The sequence below is a fragment of the Rhinopithecus bieti genome, unplaced genomic scaffold (assembly GCF_001698545.2).
Source record: "Rhinopithecus bieti isolate Rb0 unplaced genomic scaffold, ASM169854v2 scaffold_44159, whole genome shotgun sequence".
Taxonomy (NCBI): Eukaryota; Metazoa; Chordata; class Mammalia; order Primates; family Cercopithecidae; genus Rhinopithecus; species Rhinopithecus bieti.
This window is the reverse complement of record NW_016818573.1, coordinates 1,356,448-1,366,682: the sequence shown is the minus strand read 5'-3', so window position 1 is coordinate 1,366,682 and position 10,235 is coordinate 1,356,448. Positions and strand designations below refer to the sequence as shown.

The 10,235-nt window shown below is 49.5% G+C and overlaps 1 long non-coding RNA gene across 1 annotated transcript; it reads left to right on the top strand.

Annotated features, from left to right (window-relative positions):
- The first annotated feature begins 6,129 nt into the window (after nt 1-6,129).
- Nucleotides 6,130-9,043, top strand: LOC108518645 (uncharacterized). Its single transcript, XR_001882440.1, has 3 exons — nt 6,130-6,320; nt 6,664-6,807; nt 8,239-9,043. It is a non-coding gene; the product is annotated as an uncharacterized LOC108518645 (long non-coding RNA).
- Nucleotides 9,044-10,235: the final 1,192 nt, after the last annotated feature.

Below are 10,235 nucleotides of genomic sequence, written 5' to 3'. Positions count from 1 at the left end.
GGTTGGGGGCTGGGACAAAGAGGAGAGAGACAGGAGCCCTGGCTGAAGACCAGAAAGGCCCAGACGCTCACTCAGCTCCTGGAAGGGCTGCAGGGAGAACGGGGAGAAGGTGCAACCCTGCCAGGCCCTGAGCACCAGCGCCCTGAGGAAGCTGCAGGGAGGTATCAGCTCAGCAGACTACAAGAACTTGCATGGCCAGGGCCCCCACAGTGAAAATGACCCTGAGATGGGGCAAGCTCCCCATCAAGGGAGATATGTAAATAAAAGTGCCTGGTAGGGATCCTAGCCCCAACTAAGTTATGTTACGGGCAGTCCCTGAAGACCTCTTTGCAACCTGAGACACTACATATTGCCTGGCTGGGCTGCTCCTCTCCACCCTGTGTGTCAGTTACACTGAACTGATCAGGCTCAAGCCACTTATACCCACTTTCCTTCTGGACTCTGGCGCCTGCGCCTGTGAGGACAGGGACTCACTCCTGGAGACCCAGAATTCAGGAATGACGGGCAGATTCCCAACCTCCTCCCAAAGGAAAGGATGACCCCCCCAGGTCTCAAAAGCCTTATCTTTTCACAGTCCCCTCCCTTTGAAGGAAGAAACGCAACAGCCCCCTTTCAGTGTGTGGTTACTTCATGCTAAATCTCTGACACAGCACGTGTGGTTAAGAACACTGAAGTCGCTGTGTGACCTTGGATCAGTTCCTTACCTTCTCTGTGCCTCAGTTTCCTCAACCGCAAAATGTAGTTAACTGTGCCAACCGCCTAATGTAGTTAATAACTGTGCCAACCGCCTAGATGAGTGAGACTCTCAAATGAGATCCTGATAAGTGCCAGCTCTTAGCATTTTAAGGTTGACAGAGAACCAGCTCCAGCTGCTCAAGAGGCTGAGGTAGGAGAATTGCTTGAACCCAGGAGGTGGAGGTTGCAGTGAGCCAAGATCGTGCCATTGCATTCCTGACCAAAACTCCATCTCAAAAAAAAAGAAAATCAAAGTTAATATGTGTATACTTTATTATTTCATTTCATTTTGTTAGAGATGGGGGTCTCATTATGTTGCCCAGGCTGGATTCAAACTGTTCAGCTCAGGCGACCCTCCCCAGCAGCCTCCCAAGAAGCTGGGGCTACAGGTAGGTTCCACTGCACCTAGCTAAAGTTAATATTTGATCATGCACAAATATGTTGTCAACGAGAATACTGCACCTGAACATACTATAATAAAAAATTCTACTTACTGTGAAATACGACGTGTGTTTGTGTGATGTGTGACATGTTTGTGTGGCGTGCTATGGGATGAGGCCTTTAGGAGACAGAAGACCCAGGCCCCAGGCAAAGTCTTTTTTTTTTTTTTTTTTTTTTTTTTTTTTTTTTTTTTTTTTTTGAGACAGTCTCGCTCTGTCACCCAGGCTGGAGTGCAGTGGCGGATCTCAGCTCCTGCAAGCTCGCGCCTCCCGTGGTTATGCCATTCTCCGCCTCAGCCTCCCAAGTAGCTGGGACTAACAGGCGCCCGCGCACCTCCCTGGCTAAGTTTTTTTTTTTTTTGTATTTTTTTAGTAGAGACGGGGTTTCACCATGTTAGCAGGGATGTCTCGATCTCCTGACCTCATGATCTCGCCCGTCTCGGCCTCCCAAAGTGCTGGGATTACAGGAGTGAGCCACCGCGCCCGGCCCAGGCAAAGTCTTAAATGGCTCTGACCCCAAAATTCTTTCTCCACTTTCCCAGGTCTGGAATTCCTTTGTTTCAACTTGTTCTAGGAGTCAAGACAAAAAAAGGTGTGTGCACCATCACCGATAGACCCCTGGTAACACAGGACAACCAGAAGAACCACAGGAACGCATCTCCTGACCCCTCCCCAGGCTCTGAGTCACACTGGAAGCTACCCTTTCCCAGGTTGCCCGGGGACAGGTCCCAGGCCCTCACTGGCATGAGCAGGATGCAGGGCAGCCACAGAAGGCATTTGGAGGTGGTAGCAGGTGTAACCAGCAGGGTACTGGGCAGCCAGTTAACACGGAGCCAGAACAGGTCTGGCAAGACGAAGGGGCATGAGCTCAGGGTTGGGCCCAGGGCCCAGGGAGGGGTTGGGGGGGGGGACCTGAGGGTTACTGGGGCTTGGCTACATCATGCTGTCCACTGTCTGGACACTGCCCCCATCTTGGCTGCAATCTCTCCTGCCTGGCCCTTGGGGCCCAGCATGTTAGAGCTGGAGCCTGGACCTGGGCAAGGTGGCCAGCTCCAGAAGTCACACTGCCACCACCCACCTCACCATGAGGGAGTCTGGGAGAGAAAGGGCACAGATGTTGCTGTGGGGCAGAATGGATGAGTGGAGATGGTGCTTCAGGGTAATCCCTAGGACTCAGCGCTGTCTTTTTCTAGCCTGGGAGGGACAAAACATTTTCCTCTACATGTCTCCATCAAGCCAGAAATCAAAGGTCAGATGGTTTCAGTGTTTTCTCACTGTCACTTCAGCTTCTTGTCCAGCTGTCACTGTCCTTGGGCCATACGCTTTAAGCTTCCGCCACCACCATGCCCTACTCACTGTTTCTCAAACACACCAAGCCCTTTCTTGCCTCCATGCTTTTACTCAGTGCAGTTCCTTTTGCCTGGAACGCCTTCTATTTGCTTCTTTCTAGAGGATGTAAACTCTTCATCCTTTAAAACTCTCTCCCACGAAGACTTCCGTAAATGGTCCAGCAAGTCACTCACTCCCCTTTCCTGGACTCTCCCTCTAACACTTTAAAGTGTCTGTCCTGGAATTATTTGTTCCTGTGCCTGTTCCTACTAGACGCTGGGAACCTGAAGCATAGATGAGGTGTCTTTTTCATCTCTCTAGCCTTCAGGCCCAGCATATAGCAGGTGTTTTGTCAGTATTTAAAAATCAAGGGCCGGGGCCGGGCGCAATGGCTCACGCCTATAATCCAAGCACTTTGGGAGGCTGAGGTGGATGGATTGCTTTAGGCCAGGAGTTTGAGACCAGCCTGGCCAACATGGTGAAACCCAGTCTCTACTAAACATACAAAAATTAGCCAGATGTGGGGGCGCATACCTGTAGTCCCAGCTACTCAGGAGGCTGAGGCATGAGAATTGCTTGAGCCTGGGAGGTACAGGTTGCAGAGCCAAGATCGAGCTGCTGCCCTCCAGCCTTTTTCTTTTTTTTTAATTTTAATTTTAATTTTTATTTTTTTTGAGACGGAGTCTTGCTCTGTCACCCGGGCTGGAGTACAGTGGCCGGATCTCAGCTCACTGCAAGCTCTGCCTCCCGGGTTTACGCCATTCTCCTGCCTCAGCCTCCCAAGTAGCTGGGACTACAGGTGCCCGCCACCTCGCCCGGCTAGTTTTTTGTATTTTAGTAGAGACAGGGTTTCACCGTGTTAGCCAGGATGGTCTCGATCTCTTGACCTCGTGATCCGCCCGTCTCAGCCTCCCAAAGTGCTGGGATTACAGGCTTGAGCCACCGCGCCCGGCCCCTCCAGCCTTTTAAAAAAAAAAAAAAAAAAAAAAATCAAAGGTGGGGCACAGTGACTCACACCTATAACCCCAGCACTTCAGGAGGCCAAGGCATGGGGATCACTTAAGCGCAGGAGTTTGGGACCAGCCTAGACAACAAAGTGAGACCCCATCTCTACAAAAAATACAAAAATTAGCTAGGCGTGGTAGCACATGCCTACGGTCTCAGCTACTTGGGAGGCTGAGGTGGAGGATCGCTTGGGCCTGGGAGGGCGAGGTTGCAGGGAGCCAAGATGCACCGTACTCTAGCCTGGGCGACAAGAGCCAGACCTTGTCTCAAAACAACAACAACAACAACAAAAGCCCCAAGAACCCATATACATGAAGTCTTTATATACCTGGTACCATTCTCAGTGCATTACATTTATTGGCTCATTTGATCCTCCCAGGACTCTTATCACCAAGGTTCCTTTATCAGCCCGCAGGTTACACATTCGGAACCTGAGGTACAGAGAGGTTAAGAAATGTAGTCAGGCCGGGTGCAGTGGCTCACGCCTGCAATCCCAGCACTTTGAGAGGCTGAGGCGGGCGGATCACCTAAGGTCAGGAGTTCAAGACCAGCCTGACCAACATGGTGAAACCCCGTCTCTACAAAAATATAAAAATTAGAAGGGCGTGATGCCACATGCCTGTAATTCCAGCTACTCGGGAGGCTGAGGTGGGAGAATCGCCTGAACCCAGGAGGTGGAGGTTGCAAAGAGCCAAGATCATGCCATTGCACTCTAGCCCGGGCAACAGGGCGAGACTCCGTCTCCAAAAAAAAAAAAGAGATGTAGCCATCTCACACCTGTAGTCCTAGATACTCTGGAGGCCGAGGTCGGAGGATCACTTGAGCACGGGAGGTTGAGGCTGCAATAATCTATGATCACGACACTGCACTCCAGCCTGGGCAACAGAGCAAGAACTTGTCTCTAAAAAAAAAGAAGAAATGTAGCCAAGAATAAACACCAGCAGGTGGCAGAGGTGGGATTCAAACAAATAGTAACAAGTAATAGTAAAGAGTTGATGAATAAGCAGTGAATAAAAGAACTGAAAGGAGGAAAAATCAGATTAAGAAGGGCTTCCTGGCCGGGTGCAATAGCTCATGCCTGTAATCTCAGCACTTCGGGAGGCTGAGGTGGGCAGATCACCTGAGTTCAGGAGTGCAAGACCAGGCTGGTCAACATGGCGAAACCCCGTCTCTACTAAAAATACAAAAATTAGTGGCACGCGCCTGTAGTCCCAGCCTACTCTGAGGCAGGAGAACCGCTTGAACCCAGGAGGCGGAGGTTTCACTGAGCTGAGATCACGCTATTGCACTCCAGCTGGGGTGACACAGCAAGACTCTGTCTTAAAAAAAAAAAAAAAAAAAAAAAAAAAAGGGCTTCCTCAGGATCGGGAAGGAAGTGCTCCTTGTCAAAAACAAAAAGAAAAAACCCTCTATCCAAATCCACTTTTTTAATTAAAAAAAAAAAAAATAGGCTGGGGTGCAATGGTTCACACCTGCAATCCCAGCACTCTGGGAGACTGAGGTGGGCAGATCACCTGAGTTCAGGAGTTCAAGACCAGGCTGGTTAATGTAGTGAAACCCCGTCTCTACTAAAAATACAAAATTAGCCGGGTGTGGTGGCGCATGCCTATAATCCCAGCTACTCTGGAGGCTGAGGCAGCAGAATCACTTGAACCTGGGAGGTGGAGGTTGCAGTGAGCCAAGGCTGCCCCATTGCACTCCAGCCCAGTCCGGGCAACAAGAGTGAAACTCTGTCTCAAAAAAAAAAAAGAAAGAAAAGAAAAGAAATATATTAATTCCTCCTCCCCACCCACTCCCTTTTATTATTGCCTCCCACTCAGGAACTGAGAACTCTGCAGGTGAAAATAGCAAACCTGAAGGAGTTTGAAGGAAGTGTTCAGTGGAGCACCCCACACAGCTGTGACCCCTGGGTCTTGCAGAACCTGAGAGGGAGGCCCCTGGGTAAGGCCGGGGACAGGCCATGGCACAGTCCCTGGGAAGGCCCTTCGCCTATGAGCCCGACGCAGGGCATGAGAGTTCCTCAGTCTCACGCTCCCCTTAGGGATGAGTGTCTTCTGGGCCTCCTGTCCCAGCCCCTCTGGGCCAGGAGATCTGGAGCCCTGCTGTGGTTCCTTCCGCCTCCTACTCACTGGGGAGCCTACCCTGCCTCTCTATCACCCTAGGTCTTGGCCTCAACTTGCCTCCCAGGTGTTCAGGCGCCCTCAACCCCACCAGGAAGTCCACTCCCTCACCATGTGGTCCACTCCCGTATCTTGCTCATCCTTCAGGACCTGAATCATTTTCCCTTAGTCGGTGAAGCCTTCCCAACCCCTAGCAAGTAACAGAAACCCACTCAAGCTGGGTGAAGCAAGAGGTGGCTTTAACAAAAAGATCCAGCATTGCAATGCACCTCAAGGCAGCAGCGCAGCCAAATGTCCATAAAGGACAGGATCAGGGTTGGAGAGACCATTATAAGCCTAAGTGCCCTTCACCTTCCTTTTTCCTTTGCCAGCCACAGCTCCTCCAATTAACATTTTCACAACTTCAACCTGAGCTAGTGTCGGGAGAGAGCTCTGATTGGCTGGCTTGGGTCAGGTGATCAGCCCTCCTCCAACCCACGGTGGCCAAGAGAGTCGGGGGTCAGGTGATACATATGAACATGGCTGCCGAAGCCTGCCCTTGAAGAGGGGAAGAGTTAGGAATATTGACAGCTAAGAATGCATCTCTGATGCCTGCTCATTCTTCACCTGTGCTGAATGCACCGTCACGGTGTTGATGGGAGTGTAGCAGTGAGGACGAACAGAGGCCACTCTCATTGCCATCTTGGTTTTGGTGGGTTTTAGCCGGCTTCTTTACTGACTCTTTCTGTGGAACTAATCTCTCTGCCTTTGCAACTCGATTTCCTCTCTGCTTGTGTTCTGCTTGCTGTTTGAACTGGTTGTTTGCGTGCCTACCTCTGTGCATGAGCACATATGATGACTCCAGCCTGTAGTACACACGGACGCCTGACCTCTGTATCTAGTTCAAGGCCTCCATCCTGAACCTCTCTTTAGGGTTGGCTTCACAGGTGTAAAACCTGAGCTTGCACACAGGGCCCAGTACATGGTTAATGCTCTGCTGTTGCTGTCTTAAAATTATCTCTCTTTTTTTTTTTTTTTTTTTTTTTTTGAGACAGGGTCTAGCTCTGTTGCTCTAGGCTGGAGTTGAGTGACCCAATCACTGCCCATGGTGTTACCGGAAATGGGTCCCGGTCCAGACCCCAAGAGAAGCTTCTTGGATCTTGCACAAGGAAGAATTTGGACGAGTCTATAAAGTGAAAGTAAGTTTATTAAGAAAGTAAAGAAACAAAAGCATGCCTACTTCATATGCAGAGCAGCCCCAAGGGCTGCTGGTTGCCCATTTTTATGGTCCTTTTTTTTTTTTTTTTCCCAGATGGGGTCTCGCTATGTCGCCCAGGCTGGAGTGCAGTGTCACGATCTCGGCTCACTGCAACCTCCGCCTCCCGGGTTCAAGCAATTCTCCTGTCTCAACCTCCTGAGTAGCTGGGATTACAGGTGTGCACCACCATACTCGGCTACATTTTTGTATTTTCAGTAGGAACAGGGTTTCACCATGTTGGCCAAGCTGCTCTTGAACTCCTGACCTCAAGTGATCTGCTTGCCTCGGCCTCCCAAAGTGCTGAGATTACAGGCATGAGATTATTTCTTGATGATATGCTAAACAAGGGGTGGATTATTCATGCCTCCCCTTTTTAGACCATATAGGGTAACTTCCTGGCATTGCCATGGCATTTTGTAAACTCATGGTGCTGATGGGAGTGTAGCAGTGAGGACGAACAGAGGCCACTCTCATTGCCATCTTGGTTTTGGTGGGTTTTAGCCGGCTTCTTTACTGCAACCTATTTTATTGTAGCAGGACGAGAGGCAGACAAAACTCCTCAGACACCGACTTAAAGAAGCAAGGGGTTTATTCTCCTACCATCCCCTATCACAATGGCCAACCCTGTTCCTGTTGAGCCCACTAATCCCTTTTTGATGTCAGGGACAATCAGTAACTTTATTTGTTTATTTATTTATTTTGAGACAGAGTCTTGCTCTGTTGCCCAGGCTGGAGTGCAGTGGCACAATCTTGGCTCACTGCAACCTCTGCCTCCCGAGTTCAAGCAGTTCTGTGCCTTGGCCCCTGGAGTAGCTGGGATTACAGGTGCCTGCCACCACGCCTGGCTAATTTTTTTTTTTTTTTTTTTGTATTTTTAGTAGAGACAGGGTTTTGCCATGTTGGTCAGGCTGGTCTTGAACTCCTGACTTCAGGTGATCTGTCCGCTTTGGCCTCCTAAAGTGCTGGGAGCCACAGAACCTGGCCAGTAACATTTTTAAATTACAGAAGTAATACATTTATATCCTCACTGTGCCAAAAATCAAACAAATGGCTGTAGTTTAAGATCCTAAAGATAAGAGTTGGTATAAAAATGTAACCCTTTCTAACTATCTAATAACCAAACTCATCTCACCAGCCGGACCTACACGGAGACTTTTGTAGTCTTTGAGAAAGTTTTCTCACATGTTTGGCCTTGACTAACAGTAGGAAACCTGGTACACTTTGAAGCCAGCACAACATTTAATCAATAATCATGTAGCAAAAGTTTCTTAAAGTAATACTCAGTTATTTGATTTGATTCTATTCTATTTTGTCAACTCACTGAATTTCATGAAACCATTTTTTCTCCCTGCCCCTTCTCCTCTTGTCCCAGGGCAAAGCCAAGCACCGCAGGTTTAAGTTGGTCCCAGCATCAGGAAGGGGGCACCTAGTCCCCACACCTTTCTCTGTCCTCGCCCTGAGGGCCACTTGCCCCTCAGCTCCTGGACGTTGGCCTCGGTCCCTGCTGGCCAGGGCCTGACGAGGCCTCTGTTAACAGGTAGGCAGACCACAAGAGGGTGGGTAGCAGCCTCCCTTCCTGGTGCCAGGTCCTCTTAGGAGGCTGCAGAAACGTTTGGAAGCTCCTCCATCTCCGTGGGATACAAGCCTGGTGGCAGGGGATCCCCCTGCAGCTTCCTGAGGCCTGAGGACCCAGACTCAGCCTCCTGACCTTTCTGGTTTTATTGGGCATGGCTAAGTTACTCTCCCAGGGACTAGAAGGCACTCAGCACTCCCAGGGGCAGGGCCTGGGGAGGTGGGCATGGAGAGAATGTCGGGTTGGGGCAAGGCCTCAGGCTGCCTCAGGAGCAGGAAAATGTGCCTGCCTGCCCCTAGCTTCTTCCATTCCTATGTGGCTGCTGTACACCTTTGGCTGTGAGCCTGTGGCTCTTTTCTCAACAAACCTCTTCTCCCTCAACAGCCCAGCCGTGAAAGGCTCCTACATGGGAGGCTTGTTCTCAAGGCCATTGTTTCTGTTATGGGCTTTGAAAAAGTCTAATTTGAAACCCAAAGCTTAGCAACGACTTCTTTGTTCCCCTGCATCCGCCCTCCCTGGAGGTAGTGCTGGGAGAGCCCGTCCAGTGGGCAGCGTCTGTGTGCTGCAAGTAGAGCAGCTGCAGGGAAGAGAGGAATGAAAGGAAAAACAAAAAACAACCACAGAATCAAAATAATACTCTTCCATGCAGATCTGGTCAAAGTCCTATCCGCTCCCCCATCCTCCCAGTTTGCCCTGGAAAGGCAAGATACTTATCAGGTTGCTGGGCTGTGGAGACCTTTCAGGAGTTGTTTATGTGTTTGCATATATGTATACATATGCACACAGATTTGTGTGGGTGAGTTCGTGTGTGTGAGTGTATATAGTTGGTGGTCGAGGTTTTGTTTTATTTTGTGAGACACGGTCTCGCTCCATCACCCAGGTTGGAATGCAATGATGTGATGATAGCTCACTGTAGCCTCAATCTCCTGTGTTCAAAGGATCCTCCCTCCTTAGCCTTCCAAGTGCTGGGACTACAGGCATGTGCCACCATGCTCCGCTAATTTTTTTTTTTTCTGTAGAGACAGGGTCTTGCTATGTTGCCCAGGCTGGTCTCAACCTCCTGGGCTCAAGTGATCCTCCTGCCTCAGGCTTCCAAGTAGCTGGGACTACAGGTGTGTACCACCATGTCCAGCTAATGAAAAAAACTTTTTTTTGGTAGAGATGGGTATCTCACTGTATTGTCCAGGCTAGTTTTGAACTCCTGGGCTCAAGGGGTCCTCCCATCTTGGCCTCCCAAAGTGTTGAGATTACAGGCCTCAGCCATTGCACCCAGTCTGTTGTTGTTTAGAGCAGCTTACTTGGGTTCAAATCCTCACTCTGCTATTTATTAAGTGTGCAATCTTGAAAAACTTAACCCCTCTCTGCCTCAGTTTTTCTCATCTGTAAAATGGGGATACTAATAGTAATTAACTCACAGAGTTGTGAAAATTACATTTTGAGAGAGGTTGGCACATGAGTGCTGCTGTGTTAACTGGGATCGTTGCTCTATTTGCACTGTAAGCATGCCTCAGGCTTTTTTGTTAATCACAGAGTATTTCATTGTGTGTGTGCATCCTAGTCTCCTATCAATGGACTAAGGATTTTTCTGATTTTTGGTATTACAAATAATGCAGCAAGGAACACACTGGGCATGTGCGTTTTTATCTTAAAAGTTATGGGCTGGGCGTGGTGGCTCATGTCTATAATCCCAGCACTTTGTGAGACTGAGGCAGGTGGATCACGAGGTCGGGAGATTGAGACCAGCCTGGTCAACACAGTGGAATCCTGTCTGTATTAAAAATAGGAAAATTAGCCAG